The sequence below is a fragment of the Hesperophylax consimilis genome, chromosome 21, assembly GCF_061612785.1.
Source record: "Hesperophylax consimilis isolate HC1 chromosome 21, BYU_Hcon_1.0, whole genome shotgun sequence".
NCBI lineage: Eukaryota > Metazoa > Arthropoda > Insecta > Trichoptera > Limnephilidae > Hesperophylax > Hesperophylax consimilis.
This window is the reverse complement of record NC_142856.1, coordinates 11685383-11708206: the sequence shown is the minus strand read 5'-3', so window position 1 is coordinate 11708206 and position 22824 is coordinate 11685383.

Here is a 22824-nt window from a genome sequence, read left to right as displayed (position 1 = left end):
CAAAGAAAACTTATAACAATAATATTATTTCTACCTCTACAATACACCCTCAGTACTCTAGAGTCAGGTACTCTAGAATTTACTACCTCGAAACTTTACCCCAAACCATGTAACGTCAGCTATTATAGAATAAAAAAAACTCACTGGTAAAATATTTAATGAGTGGATACTTTATAACAAGGTAGTCTGAATTTGAAGATAATATTTTTTTAATTATTTGAATAAAACACTTTACAGTTTGACATAATATTCTAGACGTTTATTTGGTTGGCGTGAGTTCGAGTGTAAGCTTAGTTCATTCTGCAGAACACAACCCAATTGAGCGCCTTGATTGAATCTTAAATTAAATTGAGGAAAACGTTTTGCCGGCATAGAGTAGATTCAAAACGTTCTGGTTAAACAACTATTGAGAAACGTACACTAGAAGTTTGTCACACAACTTCATTTTATTTTATAGAAGCGGTTGTAGCATGAGTTTTAAATACTCGACTAATTTCAAACGAGGAAGAATAATAATGACAAAATATATTAGTTCCATAATTTTTTGTGATTACCGCACAAGAGACATCTGAGATCCTCAAATGAGGTATGTTGTGAAGCTGAATGGAGCAGCGACGAGGAGAAAGCGACGAGAAAGAAGGAGGTTTTGAAAGATTATTATTATATTAAGATACCGACTATGATGTCATTTCAGGCAACAATATTTCGATTCTGAATGGTGTTATAGGGCGTTACTGAGAGTATTTACTACCCTGGAATGTACATATCAATAACATATTTGAAACCAAGGATGAATAAATGTAAAAGGATGGGATATTTATATATATATATCCCCGAACTTCATATATATATATATATATATATATATATATATATATATATATATATATATATATATATATATATATTTATAAAAATACAAAAGAATGGGATGGAAAATATGAAGTTCAGGGAAGTCTATATATAAGATGATAAAAGACGTACCTACCTGACTTACATCAAATAACTTATATTATTGATACCTACAACTTCTAACATTTCCCATATATTCTGATTGCAACATGCTACACTAGCGGCATGAGTTGTGCGCCTTGGTTTTCTTTCATACATTTTAATGGATTTTATGTGAAATATATTTTTTACTTTAGGTATATAAGTTATAAAGATCGAAAAACACCCTACCTGCCGAGTAACCTTATATGGTGACCGGATAAATCATCACAATGATAATTCATCACATCTTTAAAAAGTTATATAAAGTCATGAAAAGTGATGAAACAAAATTTTTACTAACTGGGTTAAGTAGGTAAGGTTAGGTTAGGTTAGGTTTAAATTGTGATATAAAGTGTACAAGTGTACAAAAATACAAAAAAGTGATATAAAATCATTATAAACGATGAAGAAAAAAATTTACCTAACCTAACATAACCTACTTAACCCAGTTAATAAAGTTTTTGTTTCATCACTTTCCATGACTTTATATAACTTTTTAAAGATGTGATGAATTATCATTGTGATGATTTATATATATATATATATATATATATAAATCATCACATACTATATACCTATATATATATATAGGTATATAGTAATTTTATTTCTCTTAACTTTATTGCACGTACAGAACCTACTTTTGGGAAATTTTAATATATATTTTTATCAATATATAAAACACCGTCACCAAGTACTAATTAAATTAAATCTGAGAAAATTGGAACATTTCACTGCAGTTGGACGTATTATTAATATTCCTGGGTATTTGCTTCAATTAACGAGTGACTATTTATTTTATTTGAAGAAAAAATGTTTTGATCTCCGCTTCCTTTTTCGTCAATGCTGTTCGTTTGATTTTTTTTTTAAATACGAACAAAAAAATCTTTCATTGGTCACTTAGCCGAATAACCGTCCGACTCCCCCTGATCTTATCTGTCCAATACCTACGGAATTCTTATGTTTTTGAAACAAAATACCATCTTTATTTTTACTGCAAAAAAAATTCGGGAAACAAATCAAGTACTTCTCTGAACACCCTGTACGCATAAAAATTATCAATTTTACACAGCGCCGTTATGTGATAAAATCACCTCAATTGCGTTTAACGAGAATCCCCATACCTAATCGAGGATGCAATAGTACCACTGGTTCCCGAAGGAAGGGAGCAGTTGGAACTCTTGTGCGATATTCTAACTTTTTTTTAAAATTTTAAATACTTATGAACCGTGAAAAAATGGTTCCACAGGATGTATAATTGATAAATGAAGATCCATCGAGATTTAACACATTCCTTTTCCGCTTCTCCCTTTTTCCTTTACCCACATTATGTTAGACCTAAATCATTCCAACCGTAGAAGTCATTCCGACAATGGTTTCAAAATCACAAATGTAAAGGATTTACTTTTCTCGCACAATCAAAGGTCCAAACCCTTTTTTATAGAACAGACCGATCGTTCCATTAACTGTTCCTTAAATTCTATTCGTTAACTTTTTTATGGTCGCTGGTTTATTGATTTACACATACCTACATTTCATGCACACATATGTACTTATATGCGACCACTGTACTGAGATAATATTGTTATTCCTTATCTGACCTTCTTCTATTCCCGTACTATTTTGCTGCACATTGTGCAATCAGTCTGTTACAATAACCCGCACCGCATCGCTCATATCATAGCTTAAATCGCTGACTAAAGTATGTTCATGAACTGCTTTACCTACATACAATAACCCGCGCACTTCTAGTGCAAAACTGCTTTGTGTTCAGTGCCACCGCCGTGATACCTGAGGAGGATAGACAGGAACAAAACGAGTGCCCCTTTTCCGAATGGTGAGTCCTTACTTATCCATACAACGTAGTATTGTCTTATGTGTATTGGTAATAAGTAATAACACTAACATTCAAGGTCCTTCGACAAACATTTTTTACAATGGTAAGTTTTTAGATTCTCACGGCCAAAAGCATTTTTGTTGTTTGTTTTTGGGGTGTTATGCCGTGTTGCGCTAACTCCTTCTTTAGCCGACGTTTCGGACAGCGTTGCAGTGTCCATCATCAGGGCAGATCCGGTAGATCCGAAGATGTGGATCACATCTTCGGATCTACCGGATCTGCCCTGATGATGGACACTGCAACGCTGTCCGAAACGTCGGCTAAAGAAGGAGTTAGCGCAACACGGCATAACACCCCAAAAACAAACAACTAAATTTTTTTACAATCCTTAAAAACGTTGCTCAACTGCTTCAGCCTTTTGAAGGATGCTCCAAAATAAAATAATGACAAAATTGCTGTTGTTATTATTTCCCAAACTGTTCCCGTAAGCCTAAATTCGATATCGTGAAACGAAGATTAGAAAAATGTAGAGATCACGATTAAAAGAATATAGTGGTATTGCGACGAATGCATTTAATCTTACAATTAGATTCACGTAGAAAAATATGTTGCTCATATGAAATACTGTTAATTTATTAAAAATCTGGTCAAATTATTCGTATTTCCTGTTATAAATGAGACTGCAGGCCTGTAACGAATGTATTATTCAAAAGCGAATGTTTCAGGAGGCCGGCGGAACATATCTTCATACAAATACCGATATTGACATACCAATATTGTCGCATTTCGCCGTGATATATTTTAGTAAAAAACACGTGTTCGCGATATATTCTGAATAACTAATATTATTACGGGAAGTTGGCATGGTGTCACTATTTTTACAGGATCATTTTTCGCCATGTAGTAATTCGTCTCACCTATTACAGAAAAATCAATCTTTTATTATGTGAAGTTCACCCCCAACCCACTTAAGACCCTCCAAACAGCACCCCCAAAAACAATTACAGTTCCTAAATGAAATTATTTTCCACATGCAATCCGACTTACAACTGAACTTCCACATGTACAATTCTTGTACGTGATCACAAAAGGGTCTCCAAGACGATAAACCAGTATCAAGACAAATCGCTTCTCCTGTGGAGCCTTTTGAAGTCGGTAAGGTGTCGGTAATAGTCTTGAGTCGATATTACGGTTCTACCTAAGAATATAGATTTATAATTAACCTTAAAATTATCGATTTTTTCGTTAACTAGGGGCTCAAGGAGCTCCACTCAGGAGGCTTTGCGAAAAATACTTCTCCTCAGGGCCCATGTCATTTTTGGGGATACTATATAGGATATGAGTTTGATAACTCATGGGAGTGCAACATCGTTTGTTGTATGTTTAAAAAAAAAAGAAAAGATCTCCATCAACCAGTTTCTCCCGTTCTGGCCCGCGATGCAGTTGGTGGGCAGACGCATCCCTCCACTAAGACCCGGCAATCCTCAGCTCATGAACTCGGGCACCCCTGCTAAATCACAAAACATAGAGAACCACTTAGGGTGACTTATGCCATATGTTGTTTATTGTGATATATGGTAATAAGTTGGGTATTCAATCGATAGATGGCACTAGTCAGAAAGCTTACTCCAGAGTCCGACAGATGTAGCTAGAGTGTAGCAATTGCCTGTGGGGTATCCTTGTCAGACTTCAAGCTTCTAGAAAGAGAGAATTACCAAGCCTCGGGTAATGTACAGTGTAGCTAAATCCAGACTTAGTAATTGTAACGTAAATAAAATGCAATTATAGTAAAGAACCTTTTACTTCTTCAAAAGAGTTCCCAACACAGAAATCTGCTAGTAAGCAGAGATATAACAATTAGCGCAGCCTTCTTTTTACTTTAATTCGTCTGAAAGGAAAGTTTACGTGTGTCGGCAATAATTTGTGCTGGACACGTAAATCGAAAGTCACTGGAGTGACTTGCAGTTTTGGCATTTTTAAACGCTCAGGATTAAGGAGAATCCTCGGAACAATAAACAGTTCCCTGTGTGGTGGTATCCATACCGATCTCCTAAATTGTTAAACTTATACCTAAGGGTAAGGACTTGTCCTTAACCTTAAAATGAACGACTTTTTCGTTAACAAGGGGCAATTCAGGTTCTATTAAAAGATAAGAATTTGCCCCCTTAAAATTAACGACTTTTTCATTAAATTTCCCCAACACAATGTGGATTTCGGGAAAGTTTGAGTACCGTGGACGCAATTGAACATTTAACAAGAATAGCCATAAAAAATTTAGACGGTGGAAAAAAATGTCTGGCTGTTTTTATAGACCTAAAAAAAGCCTTTGACACAATAGATCATAAAATTCTTCTCACAAAACTTAAGAAAATTGGCATATAAATTTACTGATGACGTACTTGACAAGACGAACACAAAAAGTACAAATAGGCCAGCAAAAAAACAATCCTCTTCCAATAAACTACGGCGTCCCTCAAGGAAGTTTCTTGCCACCAATCTTATTTCTCATCTATATAAATGAAATTACCAAACTTCCCATCAATGGAAATATAATTAGTTTTGCCAATTATACTGTTATGTTATTCCACGAAAAGGACTGAATGGACACTTATAAAGAGGCTGAACATGGACTAACTGCACTTCAAAATTGGCTTCGGATGAACTCTCTTACGCTCAATATAATTAAAACTAATTATCTAGCCTTTTCAATAAACTCGAGAGGTCAACCGGGTAAAGAATACACTCTAAAATTACACGAGTGTCAAAACAATAAGTCACTTTGCTTTTGCCCTATTATAACAAAGGCAAAAAGTATTAAGTATCTAGGAGTGGAAATAGACGAAAACCTTAGATGGGACATACACATAAATGAACTCACTAAAAAGCTTACGAGACTTGTATATTTCTTTAAAAACCTAAGAAACATACTACCTAGGAAAGACATCAAAAAAGTATTTTATGCTTTAGTTCATTCCCGTCTTGAGTACAGAATTCTAGTATGGGGATCTGCTACAGCTAATAATATGAACCACTTAGATATTGCTCAAAAGAGCATTATAAAAACCATACTAAAATTACCCATCAGAACCTCCTCAAAAGATATTTTCAAGTGTTTTGATATTCTTAATTTAAAATGAATGTATGCCAAGAATATTTTAATACATCATTTTAAAAACAGAAAATCTCCTAATGAAACTTGGATACATGATACAAGAGCCTCAAAAAGGGATATACGAGATGTTCCAAAATTCAAGACAAGTTTTGGCCAAAGAAACCACATATATCTGGCAACCAAACTTTACAATATCCTTCCTCCAAGTTTGAAAAAGATAGAAAAGATAAATAAGCTTAAGGAAAAAATCAAAACATGGGTGAAAGAAATTGATGCAGATATACTAGAAAATGTACTAAAAACATCATAGAAACTAAATAACAGAAAATCAAAAAAATCTACCAGTCCGCCTCAGCACAGGACTACCTAGTGAGGAGGACTAAGAAGAAACTATATGAATGAAATATTATAGATTTTTATATAATGTAAATCTCATCACACCTTATTAAATAGACACTAATAAAAAATAAAAAAAATCGGTTCTGTTAAAGGATAAGAATTTGTTTTTAACCCTAAAATTAACGACTTTTTCGACGTCATCCTAGAGAACTGTAATCGCCGTTAGCGAATAATTCGTTAATTTTAAGTATAAAGACAATTGATTATCCTTATTTTTGGTTGCTCCATTGATAGGATTATAAAATGTCCACACTTGGTATAATATAGGAATTTAATAATAACTATCTGTAGGACCGGTTTACTGATATCCGGCCATACGGTACGATTTCCCTCGTGACCGAATCTACAAACATAAAATAGTTTGTTTACAAAAGTTCTTCCATCACCGCTATAAAGTAGGAACTAAGGCAAGTCATTGGGCTATAAACAATCGTATCATCGACGCAGCTGGATCATTTGACTGCCCCGTCTCGAAAAGAACATAAATGGACGAATTCGAGTTGTTGCAAATGAAAGGTTCGTAGTAAAAACGTAGAGGTTCATATTTATTACAATAAATTTACAAAAAAATATATATTGTGAAACCGCACAATAGTCCCAAATTTTTGGAGCCGGTGTGACTGTGGCATCCCTAATTGGGGTATGTTGTGAGGTTGAAAGTTTATTTTTAGTTTATTTATTTTATCTAAATTTTATTTTATTTTAATTTTAAATCTCTATTTTTAGTTTAAATTTATCTTAATCTTATGTTTTTTTTATATCAATATGATATATATTTTCTTCAAATGTATTATGAATATTTTTTGTATTATAAAATGCAGGCCTCAGCACTGGTAATTTACCCAGTGAGGCCAACATTACTAAATTGTACTAAGAAATGTAAAATATTGTACCAAACAAATAAATAATAATAAGGTAGTGGGTAATAAAATAATGTTTCAATTCTGAATACTGGTTTCATACCATGGCGATACTGAGAGTATCTTCCGTTTTTTTCACGTTAGCTCCACCCTGGGAAAATCTGGTAGTCAATGTGTCCAAGAGTGACGGACGTTTGAATCCATCCCTTCTACTGCAGTTCAACGTGATGGATCGGGAGAGTCCGGCTGGAGACGTCAAACCAGTCTCTCCCGATTCGGCCCGCCACGCAATACATGGGCAAACGCATTCGCCGTCGAGACCTGGACAAACCTCAACTCATGAACCCTGGCACACTTGCTAAGTTACCAAAAGTAGCGCACCGCTCGGGATAACATATGGCAGTAGCATTGGTTATATCCAAAGATATTAGAAGAACGAGATGTGCTACGCGCAGTTCGTACTGAGTGGAATTGTTTTGCCGAGTGTCGCCGGTTTTGTTCACCAATACTACTGCACACCTTCGCTTGCGCTAAGGTATCCGCACTAATACATAGAACAGATTTCTGTGCGTACACGTCCCGATACCGTTCAAAGTACCCTAATTAGGTAGTACTCCGGCTACGGTCCGGCGGCCAACATAGCATATCTCGTTCTTCTAATATCTTTGGTTATATCCATAGAAACCGGAAAAATATTTAACCATAGCGTCCCCGTTCTCGATATTCTGAAATATTTTTTTTATTTTGAAATCGTATTGTTTCGGATTCAACTATTTACAATTTACTAATCATTTGCAACAGGTAAAAAAATATTTACATCATAGAACTGTATCATCCTTTTTCTCAGCTAAGCCCTTCAATTCAAAATCATGGTCTCACACGCAAGGCTCACGGGTTGCAGGGTGTGGGGTAAAAGCCTCACCGAGGGCTAAGGGTGGCGAAGGCTTGATATTAGGGCCGTAAAGAGGCAAAACCTCCCTTCCAGTCATCCGATACCCGCCGGCAGTGCCGTCACTCTGAGGTAAGTGGTCAGTTAAAGCACTGAGGGCTTGCCGTTTCACTTGCAACTTTTATCTTCTCTCCAGCCCTAGTAGAAAGGAATAATTTAAGCGAAGGGTGTTAATTTTTCGTTTTATCCTTATCACGCATTTTGAAGTCATGATTACGGAGTTTTGAATTAAAATTAACCTTTTTTTTCTTTTCGTTTATAGAAAAAAATAATTGTTAAAATTCTATCTTGAAAAAACAGATTCGATGAATAATATTTTAGATGACCGAAATTGTCATGAATAACTTTTATATTTTGAAATATCCATCGAAATTCGACACACTGATTTTTTTTGTCGGGCTGACGGACACCGGGCAAGCGGCACAAAATCCACATCAAATGAAATTTTGCACACTTGTAAAACAAGAGGAATTTCACTATCTACCTCTGATTGCTACTATGCATCAAGCCGTGCAACGCCGGGGAGTTCAGCTAGTTACTTATATATTTTAATTCTTATTTGATTTACGGGTAGGTAACCAAGCAAGGAACTTATTAACTGAAAGCTGATATATTTGAAAAAAAAAATTCACAATTATTTTTTATCACCCCTTCTTATAAGACATAGGTATTTAGTTAATGTATCTCAAAATGCATAGTGGTTAAAGGCTTACGATTTTTACGTATAAAAAATATTTGCATAACTAATATAGATGAAAAATTAAATATATTTTCCCACTTTATTCATTTGTACCTGGTTTCGAATTTATGTTGCTTAAAGTGTAAACAGTTTAAAAAAATGTATTTTACAATTATTCTTTGAAGGCACGTGACCTTAGAACGTTTCATACACAGACCACTTAAATTGATAAATCTCTCATACACTTTCTGGAATCTTAAACTAAACAACGCAGTATGCTGTCCAAGATAGATCTTTCATATTGTGAAACTGTAATTACGAGAGCAAGATTAGGACTTGATTAAAATGATCAATGTTCTTCAATCAACACACTATTCTTCTCGTGAGACAGATCATTAAACATGCCATTGAATTGGAGAATATCCCTTAATTAAACACTATTGATTCACTGCCAATAGCACAAGATTTCGTTGATTGAAATCTGAGTGGAAAAATCAAATCCGTTTTCCTCAATATATTCTCAGTGAGACTGCCCGTGAAAATCTGAGTGCAAGAGTTAGTTTATGCACTCGCCTTCGTTCGTATCACTTCGCTTGCACTCTGTCCCGTATCGGTTTTAAAAATCAAAATATTTGCGCAGACCATCACTGTATCCAAACATATATAAATACACTCATCTTACCTCTCTCGGTACCTACTTTGAATCGATGGCAAATAACATCGCACGGTAAAAGGAAAACGCAAAACATACCGGCTGCGCCAATATTATTTATAGTTATTTTTTTTTAAACTATTTTATTAACAATTAATAATATTGCGATGACTGACGTCTATTCTACCGGAAAACTAGAATAACAGAGATATAGAGAGAGCAGCAATGTATTATTGGTGCTGCAGACTCATTGGTTCAGGGTAACGCAAACATTTTTGTTTTCATAATTAAAATAATATACGTTAGTATATTTGCAATGTCATTGAACCCGTCGCCTTCCGAATAATTAATAGCGTGTAAATTACTATCGTTAAATTAACGATTTTCTAAATAGTTTTCGCTGGATGTCTCAAAAGCTTAGAGTACAACTATTGTTTTCCAATCAATCAGGTACTTAGCTGTCCAGGGACATACAGTGAAACTTTTAATTGAAAATCTCTAACAAATGTTTATTTTTAGAATTAATGAATAGATCTCTTCATTTCTGTATTTAAATTATGAAAATAAATCATCTTTAAATTGCCTTATTTCTGAACTAAAAGCTTTATGGTGTACTTTTTGTCAGGTTACTCTACGAAATATTTTCACGTAATCTCCAAATCTGTCGCTTACCAAATGCAAATAAATTTCAAAACGGAAACTTTTCCCAAGAAGATTGCTGCGTATCCGGTACGTTTCTTCGAGTACTGGAATCCTGTTTGTAGTCTAAAAATGTGGACTTGAAGAAATCGGATTATTTGATTACTATCTTCTTGGTGGAAATGTGAATAAAAATAATATGGCTTTATTTATAATTGTGTTATATATCGAAATTTATTTGAAATCAGAATGATTCGTTTTATATTTAAGGCGTGGAAATCTAATTACTAAGGGCAGGTTATTATACATTTATGAAATGATGTGAGGGCTCGAATCGAAATTTCATAGATTTTGAAAATGTACTCTGAAATTTGATGAATTATTCAAATTCTGCGAAACAAATGGTTCTAAGAATCCAGTAAAATGTTCAGAAAAAAATCAAAACGTAACTAACTAACTAACTATCCATCACGCCGTTTCTCCGCAGGGGTAGGCAGAGAGGACGGACCGCCAAACAACTCGGTCTTGGCACGCACTCCTTGCCTCATTCACATTCATACATCGTCTCATACATACTCTTCTATTGTTCTGACTCTTGACATGGCCCGACTCAAGTATCTGATTCACTTGGTCGTGCCATGTCTTCCTCGGGCGTCCCCGACTTCTGCTACCATTCACATTTGCATCGTATATTCTCCTTACACTCCTTTCTTCGCTCATTCGCTCTACATTCCCAAACCATCTAAGCGTCCCTTTCTTGATCTTACTCATTACGCTTACATCTGCCTTGCACTCTTTGCGGATATCCACATTCCTCACACGATCATACATTGTTTTACCACACATACGCCTCAAGGATCTCATTTCAACAGCATTCAATCTACTTTCATCCTTTCTTTGCCAGTTCCATTCCTCACTTTCATACATCAGGGTAGGTACCAGCCCTCCATTGTGGACTGCTAACTTCGCTTCTTTGGACAATTTTTTGTTAGCGCCAACTGCGTTCAGTCCTCCATTAATGGAGTTACCTGCATTTACTCTTCTTTCAATATCTCTGTCAGCCTTCCCATCTCTCGTAAACATGCTTCCTAAATACACAAACTCATCCACCTGCTCCAAGTATTCCTCATTCACAGCTATATTATGATTGTTTAATTTGTTTTTTTAGTATTTTATTGTTAATCTTTCACTTTTGTTTTAGGGAATAAATTAATGCAAATCTTGGAAGATGAAATTAACCCACTTCCCAACATTCGATCGAGCTTGGCAGATAGACACTGTCAACGACAATGCATTTTATCACGTAATGGTGACATACACGCATTTCTCTGATATTATATGACATTACCGCAATTAATCTATGAAATAAATGTCAGTCATTACCGATTTGCCCCTTACCGCTGTTGACTCTAGTCCCTGAGAAATAAGGTACAATCCTCAATCAAACCAGTGAAGACATTCAGTTTCAAATAGATGCACTTTATTACACAACTCTTTTGAGCTGTATTTTTATGATCTTAGGCATAAAAAATAATTTTAAAATTTATTAGGCTTAAGCGTGAAGTGTTTTATGCATATTTAGGAATAATAAAATTATTCCAAAATTTTCCTAATCGAAACACTATGTATCCTGCATATTTTTTTTTATTTTTTTTATTGTTGATACATTTTTTTTACAATATTTCATATTTCAATTTAGTAATGTTGGCCTCACTGGGTTGTTTACCCGTGCTGAGGCCCCCATGTTATAATTTAAGAATTTATGCATTTAAAAAAAAATAAAAGAAAAGAAAAACAACATTAAAATAAAGATAAATTTAAAATAAAAAATAAAGATTAAAAATTAAAATACAATTATAACACTAAAAGAAAAATATCAAAAGAGAATGTAAATCGGCATTTATAATGATATATGTGTTTGTGTGTGTTGTGTGTTTTATATATTTTTTTGTGTTGCGTGTATATGTTTTATTCTTTTATGTTATAGTATTTTGGTAATAATGTCCTTTTGTTCTTTAATCCATTTTTTTATTTTGTGTTTGAATTTGTTTTTATTTTCCTCAATTTTTGTTTCAAGTGGAAGACTGTTGAATGCTTTAATAGCGTGGTATTTATGGTGTCTTTGTCCAAAGGTAGTGTTTACCGTCGGAGTTTTTATGTTTTCTTTGTACGCTTGTCTGATATACTGATTATTATTGATTGTACCTAATATTTTAATATTACCTACTTGCGTGGAAACTTTTCCTTATCTCTCTCCCCCCCTTTCCCGCTCCAACCTAAGTATATTTAAGTATAGTTATAATCACTTTTATTTATTGATGTTTATGGTAGGCATATTATAGGTTTATCTTTTGTTGAATTTACATTCCTATTATTATTTTTCTTATTTGCTGCTTTATTCTTTTTTTTTCCTATTTTTATTTAATATTCTAGTTTACAGGTTATTTTTATGTTTCTGACTATCTATCTGTGAACATTAATAATAATTGGTCTGTTTTTTTGCTATCCTCTTTTGCATTTTGTATTACTAAGACTGTTTATGTTCCTCAAAATAAATAAATAAATATATAGTGTTTAGATTTGGTAAATGTGTTTTACAGTGTTTTTACTTAGTAAAATCTGTCCGACAATGGTTTTACATTGTTTGGGTGCATAAAAATTTTGGCTTACGGTCGCAAAAGACGCCCCATTTTTCATTCAATTAATTTTGAAAAAGTGGATAGGTATACTCTATGTCCATAAAACTAATTTTGGAAAAAAGGGGACAGACGAGTAGCGGTATAGTGAAGAAAACGAGAAGACGATTTGTAAAAGTCTTTAAGAAGTAGGGTGTTCTTACGATAGACAACCTACAATAGGATGGATCACCTGAAACATACACGATTTGTATAAGTCTGTAATCTGTAAGGTGAAGGGTTTTCTAATGATAGTCAACCTACGTTAGGATGGATCAATCACCTGAATTCTTAGGTTTTTAATAGCACTAATGTCCATTACACTTTTAATAATCTTGTATCGCATGCCTCTGCAGTGTATTTACTGAAGCAGGTTAAATTAGTATAAATATTTCAGTTTTCGGCTAGTCAAAGACTTTTAAGGGAAGGCTGTATCCATGAACCTACTTAAAGGTCCTTTATTATTCTCAAAGGTTAATTAAATGTCACATTGAAGGCCCTTTGTGACTTATTTATTATTGAAAATACTTCATGTTATTAAAGCATTAAAATAACTCCTAATATTAGTTAAAGTGCCACGTGATGTTAAGACGAAAAAAATATTAAAAAGTTAATACAAAAAAGAGTAGCGTTGAATTTTTAAATGGAAAAGGATACTGAATAAAAATGGTAATTAGAAGATTAACTAGAAATTTAGAAAACAAATAAATGTATTACATAGTACCTAGTGTAATTACACATCTTCCCTGATGATGGACAGTGTAATGCTATTCGAAGCGTTAGCTAAAGAAGGACGTAGCGCAACACGGCATTATATCCCAAAATAAATCATTATCATACTTTTGGCCGTGAAAATCTGAAATCATAACCAAATAAATTTATTATTATTTTTTTTGATAAATTAATGTTTTTAAAGACAAGATTTTATTTATGCATAGCACAAAGGATAACAATTATTTTTATAAGCAATAATTGTTCGCCTGAAACACTCATCCACATTGAAAAAATCTCCTGATAAAAAATACATGACGCCAACGGGACTCAAGTCTTGACTTCGAGTCCCGTTGGCGTCATGTATTTTTTATTAGGAGATTTTTTCAATGTGGATGAGTGTTTCAGGCGAACAATTATTGCTTATTAAAATAAATAAATTTATGTTTTTCGTATGGTCGTTTTAGTAATATCAAATTAACGACTCTCATAAAAATACCACGATATTTGATTCATAATGTTTTTCTACGTATCCACCCATCATTATATTACTGGCTGAAGTCTCCGGCGTTGCTCAGGCTTTGCGTAGAGTTTTTCAATATCAGATGTAGACAGACGGTAATTTTCCTCTGCAAAACTTCAACGTGAAGTATCAATATTTCGTTTTAAGGGGTGGGAAAATAGCATGAGAACAGTCTTTCGAATTCTTGTACAGTGATCTTTCTCTGGTTTCGCAGGTCAAGTGTGCAAAATTTCATCAATTTCGGAAAATATAAAACTGTAGTAAATAAAAAAATAATAGTGTAGTAAATAAAAAATAAAAATGTAAATATGCTACATAAGGAGATAATGACTTAAAAATTAAAACTGAATACAATGAAACAAAAGAATAACTTTATGTTGCACAATTAATGTTAGATCATTGTAAAAATACATTATATATGTGTACAGCGCTCTTAAGGAGATTTTCCGCAAAAACGGCGCTATACAAATCATTCAAATTTTACTATACATTTGCAGCCTACCGTTTTCGCTTCTATCAAAGCTTCCTGAAGGCAGTAGACATAATGACAAACCTTTCATGTACACAGCGGAGGAATTAGACTTAAGCATCATTAAGAATTAGGCATCACTTTTAAAATCAAATCTTTCATTCGTTAACCGCATAACAGAAATCTCTAATAAGGGCTTAAAAATGTTAGAATTTATAAATAGGCTAACCAGAAATTTTAACAATATAAAGTGTATTAATTTGTTATATTTTGCCTATGTAAGAAGTTAACATGAGTACAATTATCCTAGCTCGAACATACATTATAATAAACGTATACGAGTTTTTGAAAGAATACAAAACAAATTCTTACGTTTTATAAATTTTAAAATAGGTATTTCAGCAATTGTGTTGAACTACAACTAAATACAATTAAATTTAATTATACGAATATGCTCAAATTGTCAGACAGAAGAATCTTCACTGACTTGGTATTTCTATATAAAATTCTAAATGATTTTGTTAATAGTCCGGTATTGCTAGAATTGATAAGCTTCCGGATTCCACAACGTTATACTAAAAGTCAGGATTTATTTCAGTGAAGAAATTCTGGAACTAACTACCATATGTATTCCTCTTTGCCCAGAATACTAATGGAGGGAAACAATTATATCAAGTCAGTGGACATCTTCAATTTATCTTTAATCAAATATAAAATGTCGTTAATGAGGCAATTCAGTTATGTACAATAAATAATGTACATTTTTTAATATTTATATGTAAAAGCCCCGGACAAAGGGCGTTAATTAATAAATTCAACTTAATTATTTTCTACAAAAATATAATACTTATGACCTTTTACGAATAGTTCAATTTGTTGTCATTTTAATAATTGTTTATGAATCAAAACTTATGTATATAATTAAAAATACTTCTGGATATAATCAAATAAAAACGTTTACTTGCTAGCACGAACGAACCAATTAAAACTAGACGGCCGGCATAGTCCAGTGGTAACGCATTGGACTGCCATTCCGAAGGTCGCGGGTTCGAACCCGGCGTGCGCAAATAAATTTTATTTGATTAATTTGTGTTATTTCACAATTAATTAATTAAAATAATATATAGTATATTTGCGGCACGTTCCAGAGTGGAAGATACTACCAGTATCGCCCTGGTGTAAGACCACCATTCAGAATTGAAACGTTGCTCCAAATGGCTTTAGCCGTGTTTAGTGACTAGATCTGAATAGCCAGGTACTTCCCCACCTTCCTCTTTCCCTTCCCCATTTACCTTCAGCCTCACAACATCCCCCAATTGGGGATGCCATAGTCTCACTGGCTCCAGACGGGGGCAGTTGGGACTCTTGTGAGGTATTCACTATAAAAAAAAAAAAAAAAAAAAAAAAAACTCTTAATTCATAAGTAAAAGGTTAAAAACGATAACTTTTATTTTTATTTTTTGCTTTGAGTTATTACACCTACCTACCTACGTAAACCATCGTATCTTCAAAATCTAGATTATTTAGGAGAGCATTTTAAAGTTTATTTTGATTTCCACAAATCCAAATATTAACCTTTAAAAGTCAACAAATATTGTGACAAAAATCCAAACGGTTTTATGTCATAATGCACATACGACTTTATACGTAGGATAAAAAAATAAGACAAATGTTGTATTTATCAAATACGATTATTTACGCTGGGGTTGGTTGAAAGTGTTTTATTATATATTTTAGATACCATAATTAACGTGGGGTTTGTATACACATTTTTATAGTATGTAAACCAAATTTTGTATATTTTTTTTAAATGATTTTTTTAATTGGTATCATTAATTACTCAGATTTTTTAATGTTGAATGGTAAAAAGAAAAATGTCAATTTGCGGTAAATCCCAAAATCAGATAAATTGACACGTGTCATACACATGTTATTACATTATAACCTACACATACATGTTCCCCTGCCAAGTTATCAATTTTCCAAATAAAACTTTCGAAATATGCTATACAATATTATTCAATTTGGGAATGCCAATTTTCTGCCTGGAATTAGTGTGAATTGTGACCATATCGGCGACCTTATTTGTGATCGTATCACGTATATTGAGTTAAACTCCATAGGAAATCTTCCCACTGTCGTTAATTGCGTTAGTAATGCCTTGTTTAAGATAATCGCGTTTGCACTAAGAACACCCAAAGCGCTACTAGAATAACTTGATCAAGAAACGTTTACAATATTACATGGCGCGATGTGGAACTATAGTTATTTAATGAAAAGGCAACAGCTTAAACTGTGTTTGTTAACTCGATTTGAATAGCAAGTTGTTTCCAAAACTTATTATTTCATTTCTTCTCTCCACTCCGTGCCTTTTCGTCTCGCAACTTTCTTGAATTACGGTTACCATCGTCGATGTTCTCGAGAATTCTTTTTTTACAGAATTTAAGTCTGCTTTTTGAATACATGTATTTAAATTTTGATTTTGTTTACGTAAATAAATTAATGCAAATCTTGTTAGTGAAAATAAACCCGCTACCCGACATCCGATCAAGCTGACTTGTTGTCGATGACGATGAAATTTTGGTAGCAATCACGTACACACAGGTGGACATATACGCATCTCTCTGAAATTTGATGATATTACCGCAGTTAATGTACGAAATAAATGTCAGTCCTATCCAATCCGGATTCGGCTTAATTATTAGCGCGGTTGCCTACAGACCTTGAGGAGGAATGCGCAATCCTCAGAAAAACCATTTTTTTTAGTTTTGAAAGACATTTCAGAGAGTTACGAGCCAGTCCCTGGGAAGAAGGTTCAATCCTCACCCCATTAGCTAGTGTTGCTCAAGCTAAATATAGAAAGATACTCTCAGTATCGCCCGATGAGAGACCACCAATCAGAATCGTGACGTTGGCGTCACTTGAAATAGTTTCAGCTATGTTTTGTGATCATAATTTAAATAACCCGGTACTTTCCAATATCCATCGTCCATCTATTGCCTTTTTTGTCTTTTTCCAATTATCAATAGTATTACAAAAGCGACTTGCTTGCTTACTTGATAATGCAATTTACGAGAAAAAAAATATTATGTACAGTTGTGTCCATTTGATAGATTCTCCTATCTCAACAAACGGATTACATTATTTAGAGCACAGGCGTCGGGTGGGATCCTGTCCTTATTATAGCGGTATTTCAATAGAAGATGCTCCTGTAAACTAGCGTCATTGATTCCTTTGACACCAGTGAACACGAGAACGGTTCATTTCCACGAATCGTTCTTTGGTGGAACAGCTCGGCAGTGGAACGAGTTTTCCCCGTCCTACAACATGAGTCTCATTAAGATTTAGGTTCACTCCTTCCTTTCCACAAAAGGCCTTCCACACAGCAACCCCACAGATAACATAAATTATTTTCCTCAGGACCTTCTGAGTGAAGGTAATGTAAAAAAAAACATTTAAGAAGTGCTCAAGCTCGGTCGTGTAATATTTTTAAACTCTCTAAAAATTTATGCTCATATATTTTAATATTATCAGATATGTACATTGCACGTGAAAGTTTAAAGGTCCATTATAATAATAATGAGAAAACAAATTTCGTTCAAATAACAAAAGGCAGTACCTATTTACATTACACTAAGCTATATCTGACAAACAATAATTTTAACTACAAATTACACAAATTCATTTTAACTAATGCCTAAATTTGAGGCAGGCCCAACCAGGTACCGAAATACCTTTCGACCCCTTATCAAAACACCGGCATATCCTAAACATGACGGTATTTAATATGTATGTATTGTAGGAACCGTTTCACCGTGACCGGTACAATACGAATGCCTTACGGCATCGTCAGACCGCGACATACTCAGGGGCACCGCAGTACCCCAATCAATTATTTCGCCAATCAAACTGTGGTTGGGGGCTAAATTGTGCTGGGAAGGGTTGATGATTATAATCAAACGATATTTTGACAAAGACTTGAAGAATATTGTTATTTTAAGACATTATTGAAAGCTTTGTGATATAATTATTCAAAATTGGTGGTTTGTGTCAATCTTATTTTACACAAGTTGTAGTTTCCTTATTTGCATTGTTGTTGGAAGAAAGATCTTTGTTGCGAGAAATAGGTAAAAATAATATATATTTTTTAATGATAAACTAATGTTTATAAGACAAGGTTTTTTTATGCATAGCACAAAGGATAAAAAACATTATTAGCAATAATTAAAATATTTCCTGAGTAAAAATAAATGCCGCCGACGAGAATTGAATACCTTCTAATGTCCGGTCAGGTGCTCTGGACCACTGAGCTACGTCGGCTTATTTTCAACACGTCAAATAATTCAATATGTACTAGTACTTCTATCAATCGATCATAATAAGCTGTAATTGTTGATTGAACTACTTAAATTAATAATAAGCAGTAATTGTTTGTATGAAGATTTTCCTGAAATCCGTGCGGCGCATGGATAAATTGAAATTTTCTGAAAATCTCATAGAAAAAATGGAATTTTCTAAAAAACCAAAAAATCGTTTTCAGTTACAACAACATCAATAACGCTATTTTTGTATTGTTAGCACTCTAGTACACCCAAAAGTCACTGCTTCAGAGCCTGTATGAATGTATGTAGAAATATTACATATATAGTATTTGTTAATAAAAAACTAAAATGTAGCCAAAATTCATTATTATAAATTCTCAAAACAGCTATTTGCATATTTACCGCGTTACTATGACAACATATAGTTGAGGGCGGATCTTAATTATCAGGTTACTTAAAAATATGCTTCATTATCTAATATGGAATATGGGTTCCATTGCCGTTCAATGGTTTCTTACTTCCATGGTTATTACACATAGTTAATAATCATGTATAGTTATCATACATAACTGAATTGTCTCAGTAATAACATTTTGTATTTGTTCAGTGATAAATTGAATATTTCCACAAACTTGGTATAATAATTTCACTCCATTAGTTTGTTGAGCAGATAGGAATGGTAGTAAATATGTGTTTTTGTAAGAAACACTGTTATTATAAGAAATTGTTATTCTGTCATAAAACATTAATCTCGAAAAACATTACTGTTGCAGAAAACACTGTTTTCGCAAGAAACCATAATACATACATATTCCAAAAACACACGACTACAATTTTGCTGTACATGAAAAATTGCTCTTCACATTTCGCAAGGCCGTTAAATTCAAATGTCTTAAATACGGTGACCGGATAAATCATCGAATGATAATTTATCACATCTTTAAAAAGTTATAAAAAGTCATGGAAAGTGATTAAACAAAAACTTTATTAACTGGGTTAAGTAGGTTAAGTTAGGTTCAATTTTTTTTAATCATCGTTTTTAATGACTTTATATCACTTTTTAAAAGTGTGTTGAATAATAACATTGTTTAGTTAGCATGGAACCCTTAAATACTAACATCTAAACGATATATATATATATTAATTTATCACGAAATCAACCCTACTCACGTTTCCATTCGAATTTTTTTTAAAGCTGACACATAAAAGCTCCGATTAATCTCAAAAATGGAACCATTACAAAATGAATACATTGTGTTGCCTTCATAGATAATTACATGCAATGTTGCATTTCCCAGAAAAAAGGCTGAAATGTGAGGTCGGGTTCACACTATTTTACTGACTTTGAAAGGCAGAAAGGTAAAGTCTGGATTTTTCTGAAATAAGCCAGAATTTAAATATTTTTTTCATCCTTGAAATTTCGCAAGGTAGAATAGTGTTTTTAGCATTTAAGTAAATGTATCATAGCCATGTAGACTCCTAGGCTTCTAGACTAGCGATGAGTCGTACATTAATTGAGCTAGCTCTTTTTTGATGAGTCAAATTCGTACGACTCTCGGTTAACCGTACCACGGCTTAATTGCTAGGCTAATATTTTTATCAGGAGATATTTATGAAAAATAGCTCCATTTAAATTATCTACATGTAAATTTTTATTACAGTTTGACATCTGGACTTGGACACATGTTCATACACCTACTAACTACCTAGCATCTTATTTTTCTGATGGTTTGAGATGGTGTACCGGTACCAAGAATCGTACGATCGTTAATACTCTTTCGCTGGGAGCCGTATCATGAGAACCGTAGCGGGGGAGCCGTACCGGGGGAGCCGTATCGGGCAAGTGCAGTATTCTCATTGCTCATACGCTCTGAACTCACGGCTCCCGTTCAATTGAGCCGTCGTCCAATTGAGTTGACTCTTTGAGACGTTCGAAAATATTGAACTGGTACCGTGGATCCCGCTCTTGATAAAATGATTCATGACCCATCACTATTCTAGACAGGTCAGCCAACATGATTATCTGCTCTAGATAGATTTTTGTTTTATGAACTTGTTTGATTCATTTTATGAGCAGTAAGAACACAATGAACCAGTTAAGATTTTTTTTGTAATTATAAACTAAAGTTTAAAAGACAAGGTTTTTTATGCATAGCACCAAAGATATTGTTCTTCTAATATCTTTGCATAGCACAAAGGATAATAAATTATTATAAGCAATAATTTGTCTCTTGAAATATCCATACGAATTGAAAATGCCACAAACAAATTTACAAGTGAAAAAAAATAATAAGCAGTAATTGTTGTAAAAAGCACCAGACATCAGAAGGTGTGGGTTCAATTCCCGTCTGCGGCATTTATTTTTACTCTGGAGATATTTTTAATTTGTATGGATATTTCAGGAGACTAATTATTGCTTATAATAATTTGTGAACCAGTTAAGACATACGGATACTCACACGACACACTATCTTATATATTTGTATCTCCTCTAGTTATAATATAATCCTATTAAATGGTCTGTTTATACCTAACAAATAAATCAAATTAACGAAGCGCCTTTCACAATGCTAGCGTATTTTTTGGTTTGTTTGTCAAACGCCTTTCTCTTTCACAGCCGTTATATAAATATGTGGGTGACCAAAAAAAGATTTTCATAATGGTTTTCACGTTCTATTCCTTTTGTATTCAACCCTACTTTGTCCATTCAAGCCATCGCACATCGCAGGTCAAGGTTCGCCGTACGTAGCTGTCACGAATTACAATGCTGATATAATTTTTCATTGTGTTTACCTAGCTAAATGGTCATTGGAAATCTAAATTTATGACCCATTATGATATCTGTTGTTTTTTTGGAATTTTCGCCAGAGATAAGGGACAAACTCAGAATGCTTCACCGCCACAGAATTTGGATATGTATGGAAGGAAGTAGAAGCCAAATAGTATATTAAATAAGAATTCTAAATATGTTCAAATAAATACATAAATACAAACAACCTAAAAAAATAACTAACATACCACCACGCCATTTTCCCGCAGGAGCAAGCAGTGAGGATGGAACGCCAATGAACTCGATCTTTGCACACACTTCTAGCTTCATTCACAATCGTGCATCTTCTCATATATTATATATTCACTTCTTTTATTCTCATGACATAATTTACTGAATTACAATAAGGTTTTTTAGTATTCATGACATCGAAAATTAAAATATATGAGATTTCGAAAAACTACCTTCATCCGTTATCAGTATGGAAGGTGGTCACAATAAAGCCTTCCAAACTGTTGGCTAAATAAGGGAACACGGCGTAATAACCCAAAAAAATTCACGAAAATACTTTTGGCTGTGAACATCTCACATCACTTTTTCATTGTTTTTTTTTTAAATTTAACGATTTAAAAACATGGAAAAACAATGTGGTATTCAACTTAATTTTTGACAATTAAAGAAACAATTTATTAAAACGTGGAATTTATGTTGCGACAAAAAAATCGACGCGCTGATGTAATATAACTAAAAGTGAAAGTTTTGACTCCAAATGATTCAACTGGTGAAGATTTTCGTGCATTTCATTTTTTGCGAAAATTTACTTAGTAAAAAGATATTGAATTATTTATCGAAAGAAAAAGATATTTCCAGTGTAGTCCAGCTAAAACGTTCTAATGAATAAATAATCAAGGTCTGTTTTTATTCTCCGCCTCGTCTTGGGGTAAATAAATTGACCGGCGATGTTTTCAGGAGCCGGGAAATTGTTTTTCATGATCGGACTTCATTATTAAAATACGCTGATGACTGATAGATCTGATCTTTATTCAGGGTGCGGATAGAGAATAGAATAATCAGGGGATATGGTCCTGCTGCTGAGAGATCCATCGAAATATGTTTATTTTTATGAAGGAGAGGTTACTATGAATCTATCGGCGAATAACGCATAGAGTATTACAGGAAATTAGATTACATAGTACTACTGCTGAGAGCTCTCCTGTGGCATATATTTATATTA